Raw genomic sequence first — 24,901 nt, 5'->3', positions numbered from 1 at the left:
TCTTCATTTGCGATAACGTTTTCCGCGTAGCCGTGTTATTTGCTGGCTCTTATGCGCATCGGATGTTTTTCGGCACGGTCATCTCCTTATAATGCTTTTTTGATTTCACCGGTTTTTAAAGAAGCGATTTTCTCGGTACTGGATGGTCCTTGCCGCTTTTTACAAAGAAAAAAGGGCAAGTGCAAAAGTTGTTTTTGCTGCTTGTTGTAATATTCTGTTCCGGTCTTGGTTCTCTGTCTGCTATATGCTCAACATTTGGACATATTTTATCTCGATTGTATCTTGACACGGGATTCTTCTGTTTTTGCCCTGGTGGGCGGTTGCTTGGGGTTATATAAGTTGTGGTTGGCGGACTTCTGAAATAAGTTGCAGTTCAGGGCTCGTGTGTGGGTTTACGTGTCCTCTGTCCGTATGTGCCATTGTCACGAAATCGGAGCACATTTTCATCGAGCCAGCGCGGCGCGAGGCCGGCGCGGCACCTCATCGAAGAATCTACGACTTTCGAGAAAAGTCTCCTTTCCCGCGAGAGAGCGCGTAGCTTGGTACGCGTCAGCGTCTCCCTCTTTCTCTTCACCAGGCGAGTACTCTGATTCATCACTCTGGAAAATGCCAGCTGTCTCTGGAACGTTCGACGGATTCTGACCAATGACTACGCGCGGCTCGGCGGAAGGAAAATAGAATGTTTCAACAAGCGAAGCTAAGTGTGTGTGCGCGCTAGCCTTGGCGTGTCTTGACTGACAGACGCGGCCCGCCCTATTTAAGAAGGGCGCGGCGCTTTCGTTAGTGATTGCGGCGTGTTCGCAATGCTTCTGCTGGACTCCCGGGGATCACCCGCTGTTGGCAAGCCCACAGACCTGGGAGAGAGCGGCGCACGTTTTGCATGGCGGTCACATCGTGACTCTTGAGGAGTCGGACTGCAACAGTGCCCGGTGAACAATTTGGTGTTTGTTTATTTGACTCTCTCGTGTGTTGTTTTGTAAGCCTCTGTGTTATTGAATACCTCATTAGTTGCATGATTAGCGTTGGTTTCTGTGAATTTTTCGTCTGTACACTTTAAGTGATCGTGTGTATTCCTCTATATCGTCTCTTGCTGTGTATAAAGTTTGTTTTGCTTGTTGCTTCTGACTCCGACCCTTACTCTGGCTTGAACCGGCGAAAGGTGGGCACCAAACGGCCACCTGCTTCTGTCACTACAAGGTAGTTGAATTCCGGCTGGGCTTGCCACGCAGGTCGAGGGCATCTCCTTTGCGACCGGAACAGCTACCCCTACTCACTCTAATGACATCTGGGAGTGTGCGCACCGTTGAGGGCGCATAGGTAATAATCCTCTAATTATTAACGGGTGACAACGATGTACAGTTGAAATAGGTAATGGAAAACCAGCTAGCCAATCCGCTTACTCTTTTGAAGCTGCCAAATAGCAGACAGGTTTAGTTTATCTTGAAGACTTTGTGGTGTTGGCCCCAACATTCGGAGAGGGGGTTGACTTTTTGTTACGCGTTATGCTCGAATTACCATTGCCTTATGTAGTATACCTGCTGTTAGAAGATGACAACATTTACAGCCGGAAGGGAAGCCGTACAAAAGAGGGCAAGAAAAATAACATTTTTTTTTTCAAGAAGTTCAGGTCCAAAGCTTGTTTTATACGGATATCACCATGCTGAAGCCGACCATCACTCCTGGCGAGGAGGATGGCTGCACGTATTTATTGGAAGGTGGATGCAATGGTCATATCCCCGTCAGAGCATATATTTTCTAGAAACATTATAGCTTTTCAATTTTTTAAGAAGTGCGATAGAACAAGTTTTTGATATGCTTAATAGTTTCTGGAGTGAGATAGAAATATTCCAATGTAGACAGAAAAATAATTTGGAGACGAGTATAAAACAAAAGCTTTCTTGCATTACCATAAACCTTGATATTCAGATACCTCCAAATATATTATTTTCTATTATTAGGGCATACCTATAAATTCATAGGAAACAATTTGACCCTTTTCTTCAAATGGTAGTGTCTTCAAGTGTTCTAATCGTTGTATTCGTTATTTACTTCAGCCTTATAGGTTGAAGATATATAGATAATCCAAGAGCAGAGCATATGAGAATGTCAACTGATATTTTATTATTTCCAGTAAACACAGCGCATCCTTAGAGATCAAGCAATTTCCGATGCCAGATTTCAGTTTTTTGGCAGTGTTTTCAGATTAATCACCTAATTTGGGATCGCACACGGTGTTCCTCTTGGAACACAGAGTCCATAGCAGCAGGAACCCAGTTTGTTTGTTGTACCCGTAAGCTGGAGCGAAGAAGGAAATATACAATTACAACTTATCCAATGGAATGATCACATAAGCTATTGATGTTAATAAAAACGCTAATAGAATCCTCTGCAGCAGAGATGTTATTTATGTGAACTGCGTTTTCCGGAAAAATCACCTTCATATGAAAAACGTTGACGGACAAAATCAGCGAGACATGTAATAAAGGTGCAAAGGCAGATTTGTTAGTTTTCTTTTTGTAAAAACGCCATTCTCATACCGCAACGGTGTGCTGCGCATATTATAACACCTTTCAGTTCAGTTCAGTCGTTCAGTCGTGTCCGACTCTTCGTGACCACTTTATGCTAATTTATGCTAAGCAGCACTTTATGCTAATTTTGCGAATTAGAACTAAATATGTATCCATCTCGAAAAACCATTTTCAGATTCAATTCTTCGACCGCCTTGTCTGGACTGCTTTTGTCATTCACCCTGTGTTTAACGGACTTCTTTGCATGTGGTTCCAGAAGTCGGCGCCCATAAGGACTTGTGCTGGCAAATGTCCGCACGGTAAGATAATTACAATGGTGCTACAGAATAGCTGTTGGGGAGAGCAAAATAATATTTGTTCTTTGCAAATAAATTTATCAAGAAGATAAAGAATGCCAGCCTACATGGCCAAAGAAGAAGAAATGAAAAAGTACTGTGTAAAAATTGGGATATAACTGGTAGAAGATATAAATTGATGAAAAAAACCTTATTTGCACAACTTGTCAAAGACATCTGCCAAAGCTGTAGCTGATAAGGACTCTTTAGGTTGTGAAGGATATGACGACCTGCTTTTACTACCTCCATCATCTAGCTGCACAGTCACTTAGGGAAACTTTAAGGTGGATTTGCGGCATAAAATAATAATTATGATACATAAGGGGTCCATAAAATTTAGAATGCGTTGATAAAGGCCAGTCATTTGCGAACTTAATAACGTGCGTGGATCTGTGCGCATGGGATGGCAGCTTGAAACCCATTCAGTCCATGTCTCATTTGATATCAACATCAAATTTTTTTATCGGTTCCTCTCAGTGATGCAGTTGGCAAGGTGCGAGACGCGGAATAAACTTATACATCCATTAATCGCTTGACATGCGATGCCTCGACAATCCCACTTTCTCTAAATTAACCGCTGAAGCATTCGCCTTATCGGTGCAGAACTAGAGCACTTCATTGCAGATACATGCAGTCTAGGGCCAGCCCCATTGTTCAGTATTACTCGTTTTATACGCATCGAAACTGTTGTTTTCATGTTCCACCTTAGCTGAAATTTGAATCCACATTTATTGTAATTACTCGCTTTATTGTTACTCAGGTTTTCATTGCTGTGGAAAGGGTTTTTTTACTGTGTTTTAACAGGGATAATAGCCCTCTCGAAGTTGCACGGCGAACCACACAAGAACACAGCCAGTCTAGGTCTCCACAAGCGAGCTCGAGCAGCGCAGCAGCACTTCGTCGTCCTTATCCTCGTCTTCGTGTATCCTCGTGTAGTTCACTACAATTTCCCCCGGAGCGAGGAGGAGCCATCCTGGCGACCTATGGCGATGGCAAGAGGAGCGGATCCTAGTACGCTTTGAGGCGGCTCACGTTCACAGTTTCGCGGCCGCGATGACGCATGTCCGAAGATGTAGTGAGCAGCTCCACGATGTAATTCACAGGAGAGGTTTGACGGATAATGCGGTAGGGGCGGTGATACTCGGTTCAAAATTCTGATGACAATCCCGGCGGGGTGCCGGGAACCCAAAGCCAAACAAGGGGTCCTGCAGGAAAAACGTGTGGCGTATGATCTTTGTCGTGGTGATGCTTTTGGCGGCCTTGAGATTCCGATGTAAACCACCCGGCAAACTGGCGACATTCCTCCGCATGTTTGGCAACATCTGAAAAAAGAGTACACTCGGTGGAGTCGGGACGATATGGTAAAATAGTGTCCATCGTGGACGACGCCTCACGCCCATAAAGGAGGAAGAAAGGGCTAAATCTAGTAGTTGACTGCGTGGCGGTGTTGTAAGCGTATGTCACGAAAGGAAGAACAGCGTCCCAGTTAGTCTGATCGGCGGCAACGTACATCGTCAGCAAATTTCCGAGAGTACGATTGACGCGCTCAGTCAACCCGTTAGTTTGAGGGTGGTGGCTGTTGTGGTCTGATGTATTATGCGACATTCGGCCAGGAGAGCTTCAACGACGTTAGAAAGGAAGACGCGTCCTCGGTCACTCAGCAGCTCTCTCGGCGCGCCGTAGCGAAGAACAAAATGATGTAGCAAGAACAGAGGAACTTCGCGGGCAGTAGCGGCGGGTAAAGCGGCTGTCTCGGCATACCGGGTGAGGTGGTCGATGCCGACGATAATCCACCGGTGCCCAGAAACCGTGCAGGGAAGCGGCCCGTAAAGGTCAACGCCAATGCGGTCAAAAGGGCGGGCCGGGCATGGAAGTGGTTGTAAGGGGCCAGAAGCACGAGGTGTGGATGACTTCCGGCGCTGACAGGTGATGCAGGAGCGGACGTATTTGCGAATATAACCGTACATGCCGCGCCAATAGTAGCGTTGGGAGATTCTTTGAAACGTCTTGACTATACCAGGATGGGCACACTGAGGGTCGGCTTGGAAAGAGGCGCAAATGTCATGTCGTAAATGGCGGGGAATGACGGGAAGCCACCGTCGACCATCAGTCATATAATTGCGGCGGTAGAGAACACCGTCTCGTAGGGAAAAGTGTGGTGCTTGACGACGTAAAGCCCGAGAAGGCGCAGCAGCGTTAGGAGAAGTGGACACGATGTCAATAAGAGATGCGAGCCACGGGTCTTTGCGCTGCTCCGCAGGCATGTCAGCGATGGTTAGAGAGGAGAGGACGGGATCAGCCGCCGTAGAGCAAGCAGGTTCGTTGGAGAGGGGAGAACGAGACAGTGCGTCGGCGTCCATGTGTTTACGGCCATAGCGATATATAACGCGGATGTCAAATTCCTGTAGGCGGAGAGCCCATCGTGCGAGGCGGCTGGACGGGTCTTTAAGAGAGGACAGCCAACATAACGCGTCGTGGTCCGTGACGACGTCAAACTGGCGACCGTAAAGGTAGGGTCGGAATTTCGTTAATGCCAACAATTGCCAAACACTCCTTTTCCTTAAAGTTGCATTCAGCTTTAGAGAGGACACGACTCGCTTACGCGACGACGTATTCGTGAAAACCGTTTTTCCGTTGTGCCAAGACAGCTCCGAGGCCAACGCTACTCGCATCAGTATGGACCTCAGTGTGTGCTGTCGGGTCGTAGTGGCGAAGGATTGGTGGCCAAGTCAAAAGACGGCAAAATGCGTTGAACGCTTCATCGCACTCGACCGACCATGCAGCTAAGTCACTGTTTCCTCCTAGTAGTTCCGTCAGGGGTGCATTTATGGAAGCAAAATTCTGCACAAAGCGCCGAAAATAGGAGCAGAGACCTATGAAGCTTTGAAGTTGCTTGAGCGAAACCGGCTTAGGAAACTCCGCGTCTGCGCGCAGCTTGGCCGGATCAGGGCGAACACCTTCCTTAGAGACGATGTGCCCCAAAATAGTCAACTCCCTGGCACCGAAGTGATATTTCTTGAGATTCAGTTGCAGGCCGGCGTCAGCAGAGCAAACCAATACTTGCCGCAAGCGCTCTAGGTGCGTAGCGAAGTCGGTGGAAAAGACAACAATGTCGTCCAAGAAGCAGAGGCAGATGTGCCACTTGAACTTCCGCAAGATGTTATCCATCATCCTCTCGTATGTGGCGGGCATATTGCACAGACCGAAGGGCATCACATTAAATTCATAGAGGCCATCCGGCGTCACAAATGCGGTCTTCTCTCTGTCACAGGCGGTCATTGGTACTTGCAGTAACCTGAACGTAAATCAAGAGATGAAAAGTACTCGCACCTTGGAGGCAATCAAGAGCGTCGTCTATACGCGGAATATGGTAATTGTCCTTGGGGGTAATTTTGTTGAGGCGCCAGTAATCGATACAAAAGCGAAACGTGCCATCTTTCTTTTTCACTACCACCACTGGTGACGACCAGGGGCTTTGTGATGGATGGATTACACCACATTGTAGCTTGTCCTCACCTTTCTCATCCATCACGCGACGCTCTGCCGCTGACACACGATAGGGGCGCTGTCGAAAAGGCGAGTTAGAGCCGGTTTGAATGTGATGCGCGACTGGGGAAGTGCGGCAGAGAGGTGTGTGGGCGGCGTCGAAGGCGGAGCGAAATGTCTGCAAAAGGGCCCCAAGCTGAGTTCGGTAGGTGGAAGGAAGAGCGTCATTGATGGCGGTTCGAAAGAAGTCGTCTGGCAATGAATCAGGCGTCGGATCGGACTGCAGGACATCAATGTAGTTACTGCGGTAGGTCTCGGAGGCGTCCAGGTCAGAGAGAAGGTGGGCTGGTTTAATAGAACCGGGAGTTTCCCCGCGTAGCAGAGTAATCGGGCGCGGAGACGGATTGTAGACGAGTAGCTTCGTGAAGCCACCGTGAACATCGAGAACAGCAGATGGCAGTGGCAGGTGCTTGCGGTGGATGAAGGATGCAGACGGCGTAAATAAAACACTAACGTCTGACACGGCAGGACACGAGAGAGACACAAGGGCACAAGCCTCTGGTGCTACGTCGACATCTTCAGCGATGGTCAGCTTTTGAGGACACACTGAACGGTTGTCGTTGGGCAGTGCGTCGCACAGTGCAGAAAATTCTACTTCAGCTCGGGCGCAATCGATCACGGAGTTTTTTCAGACAAGAAGTCCCATCCGAGGATCATGTCGTGGGAACAAAATGACGAAACTACGAACTCGACACTGTACAAAATACCTTCAATGACGACAAGCGCTGTACATGCTGCTGAAGGGGCAATCCTCTCTTCACTGGCAGTGCGGAGTGACAAACCGTTAAATGACGTCGTAACTTTTCGTAATCGTCGGCAGAGTTGCTCATGAATCACTGACACAGCAGAACTCGTATCGACCAGCGCATATACGGACAGACCATCGATAGAAATTATTATAACGCTCGTGGTCGAAATATGAGGCCTTGAGCTTTTCGCAGAGTACGCAGTTCTTGCCTCAGGAACCGCGGAGCTTAGTTTCCCGCGTCAGCAGGTGGTGGTCGCCGGCGCATTGGTGACAGTGACCGGCGAAGCGGAGAAGGAGAACGACGGGTTGTATACGAACGCTGTTCTGTGGCATACGCAGGCGGAGAGTGGGCAGAACAAAGCAGCGGTGGCGAGTAATCAGAAGACGCAGGCTCGACCATGCGACGACGACATTGACGGGCCACATGTCCAGCGAAACCACAGTAGTAGCAAATAGGACGATTGTCCGAAGCACGCCAAGGGTTGTAATAGCGCGGAGTGGGAGGATGAAGCGGGGCCGTTTGCGGAAGCGGTGCAGGACGTAGGACAGGCTGCATGGGTGGTGACGGCTCAGGCGGTGGCCGCGCCGCCACAGCCGCGTAGGTTAAAGGGGCTGGAACAGCAGGTTGACTATACTGGACTGGTGCTTCGACGCATGTCAAAGGAGCTACAGAAGGAGCTTCAGGAAGCGTGGGGAGTGCTTCCGCAACCTGTTGACGGATGACTTGCTGCAACTTTGGCACTAAAGCAGTGGGAGCGTCATGTCGTTGGCCAACGAGGGATAGTTGACGGGCAACTTCTTCTCGAACGAACTGCTTTATTTGTGGCAGCAAGGTGGGCTGGTCTGCTTCAGGTGTTAAAGCTGCAAGCGGCGCTAGGTGTGAGAGCGAAGAGCGAGTGACGTTACGGCGCTTGCGTAATTAATCAAAGTTGTGGTATGCGTTGATAACGCCGACGACGGTGGCTGGATTTGGAACGCGTCATCATCAATTCCTTGCATAATGTGATCAATCTTGGTGCTCTTTGACATTGAATAGTCCACGCGCTTGCACAGGTCTACGACACTTCAATATAGGTGGCAAAATTCTCACCAGGAAGCTGTCGACGGCCGCGCAGGCGTTGCCCAGCGCGCAACTTGCGCGCTGCAGGCCGGCCGAAAATTTCTGCAAAACTAGCCTTGAAAGTAGACCACGATGTGATATCGGCCTTGTGGTTGCGGAACCATAGGTTTGCAACGCCCGTTAGGTAGAGAATGACTTTATTGAGTTTTTGGTTGTCGTTCCAGTAGTTGTGAATACTGACCCGCTCATATGAGGCCAGCCAGTCTTCCACGCCATGGTCGCCGGCTCCGCTGAAGATAGGAGGATCACGCTGGCGCAAAGCTCCAGCGCAGAACACGGCGGATGAGGGGCCGGTTGAACTTGTGGTGGCAGTGTCGTTCATTGCTTTCGTCGGGAGTGTGCGGCTGCGGAGCTCCAGGGCGGCAGGAAAGTCTCACCTCAACCAAATGAAAGGGGTTTTCTTACTGAGTTTCAACAGGGATAATAGCCCTCTCGAGTTACACGGCGAACCACAGAATAATAGAGCCAGTCTAGATCTCCACAAGCGAGCTTGAGCAGCGCAGCAGCACTTCGTCGTCCTTATCCTCGTCTTCGTGATATTCTCGCCTACTTCATCCTCGTGTTCGTATATTCTAGTGTAGTTCACTACACTGCCAATGCTTTTTGAGCTTAGAAGGCCAGATAACACCCCATAATTCTTCAACTGACGTGCCACAGACCGCGTCTCTCCTTTCTTGCACGAAGCCGCGGCTGCAGCTGTATCACGCCAGATCATCCATGTCGTGGCGGTCTTTTTGTACGGGCCCCGTTTCTTACCTAGTAAGCCACAGTAGCAAGCCAACGAGGAAATAAAGATAAGAACTAGTAGTCAAGGGTTCGACGAAAGTTCGTCTGGTCAGGCATGGTAGTTGAGTAAAAAGAGTTTCAGTCACTGACCAAGTCAATATGAAAAAAGAAGACGTTTCGGAACCCCTACGGGTTCCTTGTGATCAAGGAACCCGTAGGGGTTCCGAAACGTCTTCTTTTTTCATATTGACTTGGTCAGTGACTGAAACTCTTTTTACTCAAAGATAAGAACTCAACTGCAACACTGATGCCCAGCACATTCGTAACGGGCTAGATCTAATACCCCCCGGCGAGCATTGCTTGAGTCGCCCAGGTGCACGCTATCCTCGCACATATCACTTGTCAAGACTCCATTATAAAGTAGCAGCTGCGGGAGCAGCTTCCCTACGAACATAGCCTACCCAGCCACAGTGAGCCCCGCCAAAGCAAAGCTCATAGTTTTTAGCTCCCAAGTTAGTAGAGGCTGTAATAAGTTCCGCGGCCACACGCCGCCATCTCCATGCGGAGAATGCGTACGAGTGACACATTATGGCGATGGCAAACGTAAATATAGAGCTCACCACTGAGTTGACATAGTAATAAGGTTCAACATCGATTTTGGGTAAATTTTGACGAAATCAATTTTTGGTATTGATGGGCCGAATTTTCGAAGTGGCCCATAAAACTGTGGAAGCAACAACTCAGTTCATCCTAGTCACACACGTATAAAGACACGAAGTTGAAAGGAACTAATATTCTGAGGGATTGTTGGGCCAGATTTTGGGGGCTCTAGGTAAATGGCCATAGTCAAGTTACGTTGGACATCAACTTTTGTTATATTTGAATGGAACCAATATTTGAGGGGCCTGATGCGTAAAATCGTAGCCTATCTGATTTTGGAAGGCATGGCTGAGCAGACCGCAGTAAAAAGAGGTTGGACAGCATTTCAGCGGAAGGTAAGTACATTAGGGGCAGAGTACACAAAAATTTGAGGTTCACCACGGTACTGGCTATACTAAGATTACGTTACAAATAAATATTGTGTCAAATTCTTACAACAGGCGAGGGGATGAGAGGGGGGGGGGGGGGCGCCTTGGCAGAGTTTGCACAGGGCGCGGGATAAAGCAAGGCCGGCCCTGGGGATCTCTTCAAGGGCCGTCTGCTATGGAAGGATGAATATCACTGACATTCGCAGAAAACATATGTGATCACAAAGATTTGTCCGGCTAATAAAGTTGGCATCAGATTCAGTACATTTAGCGATTATTCCAATAATTTGTTAGCCACGTTTTACGCGTTGCTGAAGCTTGGAAGCAGATTACAAATGCCAAATTATTATTTAGGTAGTCGCCCCCACATAGAGAAAGGTGTAAGGAGCTAGAGTAAGGCTTACATTAGAACTCCGTCCTCGGCCATTTATTGAAAAACAAACTGAAATTCCATCGATACAAGGAGCGTGGACCTATGTACCTTGCTTGTTTGGAAGCATGACGGAAGGCAACAGTTTACTGTATATGCCCGCCGTTTCCTGTTCAATGCCGAAGCCAATTACCCTACGATGAGAATAATTATCACGGCATCATCTGGCCACATCTATTTGGCGCTCATAGCTATACAGACTGAGATTTTGAGCAATCAGCACGTCCAGTTAAAGCTTGCCAACTTGGTAGGTCCATACTCTTCCTTGCTTGATGTTACCTTATTCTCCATGACTTCGACATCACTGTGGACTACAACTCTGGCGGAAGCTCTCCGACGCAGACTGCTTGTCTCTAGCTAGAGTGATGTGCTGCAAGTAGTCGACGAGCAGGCGTTCTTTTAACAGTTTGTTGCAGCCGATACTCTCAGCAAGAGCCCTCGGATTTGACTTGAAACATCCAGCGGAATACTAGTGAGGCAAATTTTTCTCTTGTTTCAAATTCAGGCGTCGTTTGTCATACTCATCCCTACACATTGTCTTTTTCGTGATGAACATCATACACAACAACACAACGTAGCTTGTGCCGGAAAACCTATGAGAGGAGACAATACAGGTGTATGCTGAGCCTAGCAGTAAGGGGGAGTGCATTTACGGCGGAGCTTATGCAAGCTATCTTGAACTACCGCCGGGTAAGGCTCTGACAGAGGACCGTAAGCTATCCCTAGCCCGACGTTCTTACAGAGAGTCTGAAAAAAATAAAAGATCGCAAACATATTTGTCATGCACGTTGAGGCCAAACTCAAGACGTTGGACAGCATCAGATACTTTATCTGCGCAGATATCATCACCGTCTAAAGAATGCCGAGATCGACCCGGTTTCAACTCTGACAGGCAGCTCGCGATCACGCTTGATGAAATGCTACTGCACGTCGCAGACAAGGGCTATCTCAAAATCCAAGCCTATCTTCAGTGTCCAAAGAAAATTCGATAACTTAACAGGCTGAGCATTAAACGCCAGAAGCGCACCGACGCCCGATGATAAACATTACGACGACGCAACGCAGATTACAAGCCGAGACATCAAATCTGAGTTTGGACACCGACTTGTCATCACAAATGCTTGAGTCAAATGCTTTTACCCCAACTTCTCGGCCCATACAATCCCTTTCTCCATATTGTAAAACTAAATTCTGAAATATTTCTTGATAGTACCACTGTACCCCCACTGCGGACGCGGCGCCATAAAAACGCGCCTGTTCTGCGCCTTTGTCGCTAGTTGCCCCTAGGTGTCTAAAATTCGTAGTTATTTCTAAGTACTTTGTTTTCTTTTTGAAGACAGAGGCGATGCTTTTAAATGAGTGCCTAAAGCAGAGAGCTGTTGTAGTCGTCACTTATTGATTCCAATAAGCGCTGAAGTGCTGCCGAATCATTTTGCTTGAGTGGTCTCTAAGATCTTTTGGTCCTGGTTTCTTACGTTCATTGTCGCTTAAATACAGCTTTATAGCTTTACGATCCTATGGCAGTAAACTCGATCATTTAAATACATATAAATGGCAATGATGCTGCTTAAAAAAGACTACCAAATAGTGTGCTGCTCGCTGGCGTACTTACCAAACATGTGCTCCTGTCATGGCTTTGATAGTAGCCAAAATACCATTTGTTGTTTTTCTTGCAGGTATAGGTGCAGAATTCGAGTACATTTTTCTGTAGAAGAAAAAATCATGGCACTTCTTAACACACAAAGGAAACGAAAGGCGCATATATTTAGTTTCAGCAACTACACCTAAACAATATGCGCTGATAATAGCGAAGTGTTTTGTAAGGAATGTTAAATGTCAAAATTTTGTGGCCTTCTTTGATAATAGCGAATTTTGACAAGATTTCTATGGTGTCAACTGTAGGGCTTCTGTTCGATAGAAAGGTGCTGCATTTCTCCCAGAATATGCAACAGTTCTTATCTCCCTCCGACATCAAAATAATGTTCAAACTGGTTTCTTTCTTGGCATTTGTTCGGCGTCGTGACGTTTGCTTGCGTTATTTCTAATGGTTTGTGCGTCTAAGCGGCACAACCATAATTGCCCAATATAATTTCCTGCAAATTTAAATTGTTAGCTCTTAAAGGCATAAAATGTGTTCTTGAGGAAGCGTCATAAATCGTCGGAGGAAATATTTATCCGTTTCGCAGGCAATTTTTAGGTGATGAAAATTTTACTTGGTATGTACAAAGATTGTGAAAAAAATTTTCAAACCCATATAATCACAGATTCTTCAGAAATATATTTTGACACTGCGAAGGACTGCAAAACTGTGGCCTTCTGTTAGAGCATCCACCTAACATTCGAGAGGCACCAGGTTCAATCCCTTGTGCTGCCTGGTGCCTTCCTCTTCTGGGATGAAAAGCTTGGAAAAAGGATAATCCCCATAAAGGGCCACACATATGGGCGTCTGCTGCAGGAGACGGACATATGGTTCTGTGATGGCAGAATCACTGACCCATCGGCGCAACAACGCTAAACCACATAAGCAGCTTTATACTGCAGGCCCTGGTCTTCGCTGAAGCAGATGGTAGCAGCATCCCGTGATTATTGTTGCTATCATTCTCGGTAAGCTATCATAATACATAGTGAGGCCGGAGCCAGTCATGGCATACAATCGTGTATTGCTTCCTCGTAAATACATATGTCGTGCTGCCATATTTCGCCATCATAACTGATTATCACCAAAACATTCTTTCAGCTATGTAAAAGAAAACTACGCATTGTATCTATTCATACATCAAAGAACAAATTGCAGATATTTGTTTGTTTTATTCGCAGTTAATAAATCTTATCTAGAAGAGCTCACTACTAAAGAGGTAAAAATACTGGCTATAAATGTAGAAAACAACCATACTTAGGGGACTTTTTCTACTAAAATATTTTCTCAAGAATACTCATTATTGCAGGTTCTCTACCTGTATACAAGCACAAATCTGAGCACACACAAACAAAAACAAACAAAAAACGCTCATGCACACGCATATACGACGTGTTCAAGCTAAAATTAACAAAACACTTCAAAACAGCCAGTTCGAATCTGGAAAACAAAAAGGCCGGCGTTGAGAGCCTCTTAACCTAGAGTGCCATAATCTATTTGTTCCACAATATATGTATTAGTGAGGTCAAAAACTTAAAATGAAGTAAGCTATTCAATATTGGCAGGGAATTTCGTTCTGGAAGAATATAAGCTTAAACCACCCTTAAATCCAGTTTACGGAAATAGGCATAAAATATTTTTTATGTGAATTATCTGTTTACCAGCCGAGAAATATTAACTGCAAAAAAAAAATTCTGCTCGACAGATATTTTACCTTACCATCCCGAGAAACTAGCTTCATAAAATTATTTTTCTAACCACCCCTCCATAACAGGGCTCAGGGCAATTAGTTTACGTGAGAAATTCACAAGCAGTACTTCTTGACACACCTATCTTTGCAGAAAACTAATCAAACGTGCCTAAATTTTTCGTTTACCTAAAATCCCAAGTAGCCATTCCTAAAGATAATCTTAGGCCTTTCTATCCAACTTTTTTTTCTTCACGCAAGAAAAAAATAATTTTCCCTACTCAACATATTCGTGCCGCTCAGTGCGCGCATACGGATTCAAAACAACGTGCCATTCACTTATAAGTACTACAAGAAGCACAAGTGACCATATCGAGATACAAATGCGACGTGGATCATTTTTTTTTTGCCGTCATAAAAGTGCCACCCGCAGAGATATAAATGAGAATCAAACCTTGCGTACAGAGATAACTGTTAATACCTAAATTATATATATTGTAAAAGAAGGCTAGGTCGAGACGGCGAGGTCCTGACGGCAATGACAGCGAAGCCTTGTCTAGCGTTTTAATCCGATCACGAACCCAGGCGCGCGCCGGAGCCGGCGCCGCGGGACGATGATGATGGTATGTACAAATGAAAGAAGAAGATCATGGCATGTACAAATGAAAGAAGGTCCACAGAAGGCTCACACAATCTGCCCGGGGGGTCGGAAGCGGCCAGCCTGGTCGCGCCAAATTAACCGATGTATCGCGGTGCACAAACGGTTTCAAGCGAGAAACATGAACAATTTCAGTTACACGGTGGCGTCGATCAGCTGGGGGATCAACAGGCGTGACTTTGTAGTTAACTGGAGAAGTTTGGCTGATAATCTCGTAGGGACCAAGGTAGCGGTGGTGGAATTTGTCACTAAGGCCAGGGGTGCGCAGTGGTGTATACAGCAGTACTTCGTCACCGGGACGATAAGAGACCACGCGATGCGTAGAATCGTAGCGATTCTTGCGGTCTTCCTGGCACGCTGCTGTGTTGAGGCGGGCAAGATGACAGCATCTGGCCACATGAGATAAGAACTGGGTAGGTACTGATGTGGAGTAGTCGGACGTGGAGAAGAAGGAAGCGTCGAGAATTGAAGTGGGAGGACGGCCATAAACGAGGAAAAATGGAGAATAACCGGTAGTCCGCTGTACTGCTGTGTTATAGGCGAAAGTGACGAATGGTAGAATAGTGTCCCAATTTCGATGATCCGGTGTGATGTACATGAAGATCATGTCCGGTAAGGTGCGGTGAAATCGCTCAGTCAGCCCGTTAGTCTGGGGATGGTAGCTTGAGGTTGTCTTATGAAGGGTGGATGACGCGTGAAGAACTTCGGCAACGACTGTCGATAAGAAAGCCGTCCCGCGGTCACTTAGGAGCACCCGAGGAGCGCCATGACGCAATACAATTGATCGCAAAAAGAAATTTGCTACTTCTTGAGCGGAACCGCTCGGTACAGGTGCTGTCTCAGCGTAGCGTGTAAGGTGGTCGACAGCTGTTATAATCCAATGGTTACCCCCATCGGAGAGAGGTAGGGGACCATATAAGTCGATGCCGACTACGTCGAATGGCGTGGCGGGACAGGGACAGGTTGTAGAAGGCCAGCGGGCGAAGACGTCGGCCGTTTGCGACGTTGGCACAGAGGGCAGGATGCGACTTATTTGGCAACGCAGGAAGATAGGCCAGGCCAAAAGAATCGTTTTTTCACTCGGTCGTAGGTTTTGTCAACACCAAGGTGACCTACAGTAGCGTCATCGTGGAGAGCCGCCAGTATACGTGGACGAAGCACACGCGGCACGACTGAGATCCAGCGAGTTCCATCAGGGCAATACACGAAGCGGAGTAGGATGCCATCTTCGAGCTTAAAATTGCGAAGTTGTCGGCGAAGCCGAGCATTGGGTGGGTCCGAAGCGCCAATAAGGCGGTCGATGATGGGTTGGCAGTAGACATCGGCTAATTTCTGTGAGCGGAGAGCGTGTTTGTTTTCAGAGTCATCAAATGAAACTGTTGTGATATACGTCGGGGAAAGAGATGGTCGGCTGTGATCATAGGTGGAAATGCATTGGGAAGAAAAACAGCAAGCCGATTCTGAAAGTGGACAGCGAGAAAGAGCGTCGGCGTCTTAGTGTTGGAGACCACGATTTATAAGTGACGTCGAAATTGTATTCTTGCAGGCGTAGAATCCAACGGCCAAGTAGGCCTGTCAAATTTTTGAGTGAAGACAACCAGCAAAGAGCATGGTGATCGGTCACAACTGTGAAATGACGACTATATAGGTAAGGGCGAAATTTTTGGACAGCCCAGACGACGGCAAGGCAGTCCTGCTCGGTAATGGTGTAGTTTTTCTCAGCTGGAGTCATAGTCCGACCGGCTAAGGCAATCACTTTCTCACGCGAAGTTGCATCGCGCTGCAGGAGTACAGCTCCAAGACCGAGACCACTAGCATCAGTGTGCAGGATGGTTGGAGCTCTGTCACTGAAGTGGCCAAGAACAGGGTCTGATGTGAGGGCGTGCTTCAGATTATTAAAAGCGGCTTCGCACTGTTCAGTACACACGAAAGGGCTGCGTGCTTTAAGTAGTTCCTGAAGTGGAGCAGCAATACTTGCAAAATGACTTATAAAACGCCGGAAATAAGACGTCAGGCCGAGAAAACTGCGCAATTCTGTAATCCGTTGTGGACGAGCAAAGTTCAAGACCGCGATGATTTTTTCAGGGTCTGGACGAATGCCGTCATAGCTGACTAGATGTCCCAATATTTTAATTTCCTTCTGTGCAAAGTGGCACTTCTTGGTGTTGAGCTGAAGGCCCGCTGAAGCGAGACACGTGAGGACCTCATTCAGGCGCGTGAGATGGTCGTTAAAAGTTGACGAAAAGATGACAATGTCATCTAAGTAACATAAACAGGTTCTCCATTTTAGGCTACGAAGCACAGTATCGATCATTCTTTCAAATGTCGCTGGTGCGTTACAAAGTCCGAAAGGCATAACATTAAATTCGTAAAGGCCATCGGGAGTTGAGAAAGCGATTTTTTCTTTATCGTCCTCGTGCATAGGTATTTGCCAATAACGTGAACGGAGGTCCAAAGTCGAGAAATATTCGGCGCCTTGGAGAGAGTCAAGGGCGTCGTCAATTCTTGGCATTGGGTATACATCTTTTGCGGGTAATTTTGTTGAGTGCCCGGTAATCAACACAAAAGCGTACCGAGCCGTCCTTTTTTTTAACTAACACTACTGGGGAGGACCATGGGCTTGTCGAGGGACGAATAATATTGCGATGGAGCATGTCATTTACATTTTCTTCAATTACTTTTTGTTCAGAGAGGGAAACCCGATAAGGCCGTCGGCGAACGATAGAGTTACCTTCAGTAATGATGCGATGGTGCGCAACACTAGTCCGTCCCAGTGGTGGAGAAGTGACATCAAAAATGGCTTGGTGGTGTCGAAGCAGTGTCAGCAGTTCTTGGCGTTGGTTCGGCGTGAGGTTAGGATTAATAGACTTTGTGAGAACAGAAAGAGAGACGTCTGGCGAAACACGGCGCTGCGGCAGAGGGGCGGTGAGCACCATCAAGGACAAAGGTTGAACATCCACCATACAGGGGAGAGAAGTTCCTTTTGGGAGCACGAGGGATTCACGTGAAGTGTTAGCGGCCGCTACTGTCGCTGAGCCGTTGCAGAACCTCACAAGACTAGACGGGAAGGCGATACCGCATGCAAGATGACGATGAGATGGTGCGATGAGTACGTCGCCGTCAATTATGTGGTCAGAAACAACGGTAAGCAGTTTTTCGCACTGAGGAGGCAAAGCAGTATCAGCGGCGGCAACTAGGGGATGATGTGGTTCAGAAACTTCAGATGAAAAATCGCTGTCTGTCATATGGATAACACGGTCGCCACAAGAAATTAACGCCGAAGCGGTTGACAAAAATTCCATCCTAAAATCATCAGATGCGCACATGGTGAGAGCACAGCAAACTGCACATGATGGCGGACGCCGTCAATAACAATTCGTACGGTGCACTTTGCTAAAGGGCGCAAAGGGACGTCATTGGCTCCACGGAGTTCAGGCCCATCATATGGTGTCGTCACGTTTCGCAAACGGTAGCACAAATCAGCGTGAATGACAGAAATTGCAGCTCCTGTATCAATCAATGCTTCGATCGGTAATCCTTCAGCGAAAACAGAAATCACATTATGCGGGCGATCTGGAGGACTTTTGGTAAGTTCGCAGAGTACAGTTTGACCTCCGGAAACTGCAACGCTTAGTTTTCCGGATGGCGGACAGGGATAGTTGTTGCGGGTCGGAGAGGGGAAACTGAGCGGCGGTATGGGGCTAGGGACCGACGTCGGGATGCATGGGTTCCACGAAGCTCAGACGAGGATTCTGGAGGTGGGGATGATCTTTGAGGTGGGCTTGGAGTAAACCGGCGTTGATAATATGACGTTGGAGGGATGTCACTTTCAAAGGTATCGTAACCACGGCGCTCGTTCTGGAGGCGGCGACGACAGACGCGAGATATATGTCCTCTAATGCCACAGTAATAGCAAATTGGTCGGGAGGGGCGCCAAGGTGCGTAATAGGGTGGTGCAGGTTGAGCCGTCGTTATTGCATTGACGTGATTGTAGTTTGGTACCGGTCGAGGCGGGGGAACTAAAGGAGGGGGGATGCTGCGACGTGCGCGTAAGTCGGTACTGAGCGGGGTGCCGGAGGTCCAGATGTTATAGGTTCGGTGATTGTTGCCAGCTCTTCTTTGATGATGCTGCGAAGACCTGCGTCATTAGATGTTGCGGAAGAGTGTTCGCACCCGTGTCGACAGACAGGCTTGAGCGCCTGGAGCTCCTCGCGGATGATGGCTCGAATAAGTGCCCGCAGGTCGAGATCAGCACAGTTCGGGCCAGTAGCGTTGGCGGGCTGCAATCGGGAGGACTGCAGCTGGTCGATGCGTTGGCAGGTCGTAATAATGGAATCAATAGTTGAGGGATTCTGAGCAACTAGGATGTTACACGCCGTAGAATTGATTCCTTTCAAGCCGTGGTGTACTCGTTCATGTTCCGCCATGGTGGGACTAATACGCCGGCAGAGTGCAAGTATGGCCTCTATGTAAGACGCATATGACTCATCAGGACCTTGACGGCGTGAAGCGAGCTTGGTCTTCCTGATCTCAGTCCGAACTGCCGGGTCGGCGAAGTACTGTCGGAACTGCTGTTTGAAGGTGGTCCAGTTAGTTGTGTGGGGCTCGCGGTTGATGAACCAAGTCCTGGCGACCTCAGTAAGGTAGAAAGAGATGTTGAGAAATTTCAGAGCTTCGTCCCACCGGGTGTAGGCACTGCAGCGTTCGCAGGTGTCAAGCCAGTCATCGACGTCTTCATCGCGACGACCAGCGAACAGCGGCGGGTCGCGCTGTCTTGTGGGCACAGTCGGAGGGGGTGGTGCAGCCGAGGTAGAGGGTCCGGCTTGTTCGTGGTTACTGTCGGTAGACATAGCGATGGTGGCAGTTGCCAAACGACGATCGGAACGTAGCTCCAGCGAGAGGCAGGGCCCAAGGCAGCAAGGGGATCAAATTTCGCCTCCACCACTTGTAAAAGAAGGCTAGGTCGAGACGGCGAGGTCGTGACGGCAAGGACAGCGAAGCCTTGTCTAGCGTTTTAATCCGATCACGAACCCAGGCGCGTGCCGGAGCCGGCGCCGCGGGACGATGATGATGGTATGTACAAATGAAAGAAGAAGATCATGGCATGTACAAATGAAAGAAGGTTCACAGAAGGCTCACAATATAGCCTATATATATATATATATATATATATATATATATATATATATATATATATATATATATATATATATATATATGTATAATAACTGCTGCGTAGAATTTTTTGCCGCTAGAATTTTATTAGGTTCATCTTAGTTATTTTGGAACATATCTCTATTGAATCGCGTTTGCGCCTTTTTGCAGTTTTTATAAACTGGACACGCTTCTTGTTCTCTTCACATATAGCTCTTTTACTGTACTGCCTGTTGATAACATGGAAAACGGTCTCGAATTCCCTTAATAACGTTACAAAACGACCATTCATATAACATTTTGCAGTGATGTTACATACGAAAATAAGGCACAGGCTTTTTCGGCAATCGTTTCGGCCAAATTTTAGAAATGGCCATGGACAAAATCTGATCGCCATCATGTCGGGCTCAGTGAGTTTTGGCTACATCAATTTTGTGGCAAATTCATCATCATCAGCCTGACTATACCCACTGCAGGGCGAGGGCTTCTCCCATATTTCCCCAATTAACCCGGTTCTGTGCTAGCTGCATGCACTTCATTGGGGCGAATTGGCGCGGTAAAATCTTTGGGATTGTACGGCTCAAACTTTAGCAATATTGTTACGGCCAAACTTGGTTGTTACCATCGTACCACGCACGGTCATGTATGGATGGAGGTTGAGTTTGGGTAAAATTTGTCGAACTAGAATTTGAAGGGTGGTGTACAAATGTGGTGGTAGCCTTAGCAAGTCCTCAGGTCACCATTCTGTTTCACTTAAGCAAATTTGGTCGGGCATCGAGTTTGGTCTGAATAGAGCGAGGTCAAATTTGGGTGTCTGGTCAAACTTTGGGGGTGCCTGAGGCAGAAATAGGAGACCATTGTCTTGCACCCCATTGTCTAATAAATATGGACAGAACTTTTTCTCCAAATCACTTTAGCTCAAATACATGCGAAATTTGGGTTGGAGCGATCCAAATTTAGACTTCGCCATCATGTTTGTCGTAGTCGAATTGCGTTCCACATCACTTTTGGTTCAATATGCTCAGCTGAATTTTCGTGGGTTGATGAGCAATGATGGGTTTGGCCCAGTTCAAATTTAAAGATCACCATAGCATTTGCCGTAGTCAAATGAGATTGCACATCGATTTCGGTTCAAACTATGACAGGTAAATTTGTGGAGTGGGTGAGCAAAATTTCGTGTTTGCGCAGACTAATTCGAGACTACCATTGTATTCGCCTTAGTAGGATTAGGTTGAAGGCCTTGACTTTAGAAAAGGGGTCCGCGAGCCATGGTCTCGCCCGACGAGTGACGATTAGTTTCAGCCTTTTCAAAACACCGGTTTATTTCCATATAAATAAAAAGGATTCAATAAAAGGAACAAACAAAACAAACTGCATTGCGCTGGAGACATGATGCCGACAAGCAGGACACTACACTGCCAGGGATAAAACCGAACGAGGGTCAGGGCTTCACAGCGGCAAATAAAACACACTGCGGCGCGAATAGGGTGAGCGATGGCGCCAAAGCACTAGCGGGGGCACAAGCGACATTGGCAACAACTCACGCGAATACGCCTAGGCCATTTCTGCAGGCATTCCTTCCACCATCGTGTCGCCGGTGTTCTTTCCGTCGTTCGTGCGCGCCCCGCTGGCCCGTGACGTTCGATGGCCGCCCTGCGCTGGCCTCCCCGCGCCTTGCTTCCGACGCGCTTATTAACATCCCGTTCCCAAGATTAGCTGCTCGCTTATGAGCACTCGAACTGCCTGAGCAAACACAATACAAATAGGAAAACGCGCACGCGGTTTAAAACACGAAGTAGCTGCGGAGCCCCAGAAGGTTTAATATAAATTTTGATTCGAGACAACAGAGGTGAAATTTTCGGGCGTGGCACAGTTATTACATATGACTTACTTTCAAGTACACGTGCGAGGCAACGTGCCTATGCAGCCCATGCTACAATTCAGCTAACAATACGTGTCGGGTGGAGGTACTTCCTCGTCGATGGTGGCGTACATATAAGGGATTAGCAGTAAGATGGCATTTATAATCATCATACTTACACTCAAGTGTGGTTTTTCTGGACACTTGTTGAGGCTTAGTGGAAATACACAGGCTTGCTTGCGGTAACCTGTAAGTAGAAAGGAAGGGTGGCATGTTTATGCAGCTGAAAGTTTTTACACTGCGGTATTTTGCTGACAAATATGAAAGATTAAAAGCTGATGTTGGAAGCTTTTATGCGCCTTTCTTGACAGCCAACCAGGCATTTATTCGGACATGCCCGTTTACTCAAGAAAACATTTAAGATGGATTGTTCTTTATTCTTCATAGTTGGACGTTCGAAAGTGACTCAGGCTATTAGGAAAATTTGTAGAGGACTCCTTAAATACCTTCTACCTACGCCCACTTTTGTTTTTGTTTAACATGCGATGACATCGGCAAGTAGACGAGCACCTTGCTCACAGCTCGACTTAAAACTGGAAGCGTTGATATCCTAGAAATCAGAACTTAAAATTTTCTCTGATCTCTGGTGTCATAACATACATCGACTCTGACTTTAATAATCAATATTTTGACGGTTTCAGAGTTATATACACAATTTCCCTTTTTGTAAGCATCCGCTGAATCTTTCCCATTTCGTATAAGCAAATTGATCTTATATACATACGTAGTCCACATTGCACTGGGTGCCAGCTAGATGTCTCGCAGTGGAAAAACAAACATTGTTACTTTGTTATCATGTCAGTCGGCATCATTCCTCCCTTGCAATGGACTTTGGTGTAGGAAAAAAAAACATATTTTTATCCCACCACCCAGTGTAGTTGTTCTCTATGCTTCTAGTCTATTTGGTTAAATGTGCGGTAGAGCGAAGTTTAAAAAGTGGGCTTTTAAGCTTAAAGAAGATATCCATAAAACATTTCCAGTTTATTATGATGTTGAGTGTAAGAAAACAGCCAAAGTCTCGGTCCTGCTGCAATATTTGAAAGCGCGGTGCTTCTATAGTAACTCTTACGAATACACTTAGATTAATCTCCTCAGAAGTAACTGAGTCTGTCTCTAATGCCTTTAATTGAACGTAATGCGTCCAAGTGTTCTTTGGTCGACTTAGCTGCAACGAAGTTACCATGTAAAGCGCCGCAATATTGTAAGCTATCTATTTGTTTGCTTGTAATAAAATATTTAGAATTAATTAACTTTTGTGACGTTTGTGCAACGTCGATTGTTTTCGAAAAATAACAGTTCGAGTGAATCAAATGTTATCTCTTGAAAATCTTATAAGTCGCTAGCGATGCACTAATCGACTGAAAAATAGAGACAGCTTTCCAAACTTGTACATTCTCGGTAATTATTGTTTTCTGCATCCGAACATCGTTCAAAAGCCCCACCTTCATCCGTAGCGGTGGACTTGGAACATTCTTTGTTTCCAGGATTGCAACGAAAAACGTGTTAGAAATGAATTTTGGGAGCTGCGCGGGGACCTTTTGCGCTACCGATTGGCTCAAGACTGCCAGAATGCTCACAAGCTATTTTGCAGAAAATTGAAGGAATGTTGAGATTGTTGAGAGGCCGACACAACGTTAAACCCAACTGTCGGCGAGGCACACGAAAGTGTTGGGGAGCGTTTTTTATAGTTCCGCAGTTTACATAAATTAAGAATCAATATGAGAGAAATAGTATATATATATATATATATATATACAGGTGAGAAATTGCTTCATACTGTTTCCAAGTTTATTTGTAGTCGACGTTTCGGCAGAAGCCCCCTGCCTTTCTCAAGGAGTCTTGAGAAAGGCGGGGCTCCTGCCGAAACGTCGACTAAAAATAAACTTGGAAACAGTATGAAGCAATTTTTCACTTGTATGTAACCTCTAGCAACCAAGTACGTCTATTTACTTATGATATATATATATATATATATATATATATATATATATATATATATATATAGAGAGAGAGAGAGAGAGAGAGAGAGAGAGAGAGAGAGAGAGAGAAACAGACAGAAATATATATATACATATATATATACTTCTCTCAAATTGATTCTTAATTTATGTAAACTGCGGAACTATAAAAAACGCTCCCAAACACTTTACATATATGTGTGTTTGCGTGTGTGGTCTGCGAATATGGAGGTGTAGGCAATGTGGGTCCGGTAGGGTATACATCTAAACGAGATGACGCATGGTAGCCACGTCATTTACTTAATTCCGAGCGTTTCGACCGGGATCCGGCCGTTACCAATTAGTTTGGTTTTGTTTCGGTTTTGTGGGGTTGAACGTCCCCAAAGCGACTCAGGCTATGAGAGACGCCCTACTGGAGAACTCCGGGAATTTCGACCACCTGAGGTTCTTTAACGTGCACTAGGTATATATATATATATATATATATATATATATATATATATATATATATATATATGCAGATCAATCAAGGGGAAATGAGGGTGCTCGTTATAATACATGAAGGAAAGAAGCCAACAGTCGGCGAGGCCAAGGAAAGCGTTGGGGATGGTATGTTTATGTTAGTTCTACGTGACGCTGGCGGTAACAAAGGACGTCCCACGTCCGCCGCTATGGCTTAGGGCGGCGCTGGTGAACACTCTCAAGGTTCGTATACAGACAACATAAATACCCAAGAAAGTAGCAGGGGGGACAGCGGCCGATGTCGCTCAGTTGGTAGAGCACCGGACGCGTTATTCGGAGGTCGTGGGTTCGGATCCCACCATCGGCACGTTGTTTTTTCTTCTACTTTGTGTCTAATTATCTTTCCCCTAAACAGATTACATTACTAATTTCTGCGGTTATCGAAGTAAACATTAAAAAAAAAAAATAACATAAACATACCATCCCCAACGCTTTCCTTGGCCTCGCCGACTGTTGGCTTCTTTCCTTCATATATATATATATATATATAAAAGAGAAACAGCCCACGCGCCAAGCAAACTTTGGGGATATTTGTTTGATGTTTCGCTGTTGGTATTGACAAGTATTAGTGTTATGATGACTTTAGGGATGAAGGGAATAATAAGGGAATAATAAATGCGCAGCGGATGAAAAAACAAAAAAACATGCACCTATTATTCTACACAAGCGGCGATGATGTGACAACGCTGTCTCTTCTAAAGCCATATTGCAAAGAGAAGACTGAGTGCTAGAACCGCAAAATCCTTTCTCTTTCGTTTTCGAGCGATTCGCTTGTCGGCACCATAATACTTCTGGGAAGCGCTCAGGCCACGCTGCTGGAGTTGCCACACTGAGCGCGATTGTACATATGTCTACTACTGCCTACATGCAAACTAAATATTTATCCGTCCTGGCGCCCTTTGTT

At 46.5% G+C, this 24,901-nt stretch overlaps 1 long non-coding RNA gene across 1 annotated transcript; it reads right to left on the bottom strand.

Moving 5' to 3' along the window:
- Positions 1-2,103: 2,103 nt before the first annotated feature.
- On the bottom strand, positions 2,104-21,723 carry LOC146174916 (uncharacterized). The gene is made up of 3 exons (XR_014701686.1): positions 21,637-21,723; positions 12,074-12,166; positions 2,104-2,295 (listed from the first exon to the last, which is right to left on the bottom strand). It is a non-coding gene; the product is annotated as an uncharacterized LOC146174916 (long non-coding RNA).
- Positions 21,724-24,901: the final 3,178 nt, after the last annotated feature.

The sequence above is a fragment of the Amblyomma maculatum genome, chromosome 11 (genome assembly GCF_055883805.1).
Source record: "Amblyomma maculatum isolate TAMU_Amacu chromosome 11, ASM5588380v1, whole genome shotgun sequence".
NCBI classification, from domain to species: domain Eukaryota; kingdom Metazoa; phylum Arthropoda; class Arachnida; order Ixodida; family Ixodidae; genus Amblyomma; species Amblyomma maculatum.
This window is presented reverse-complemented; position numbering and strand designations above follow the sequence as displayed.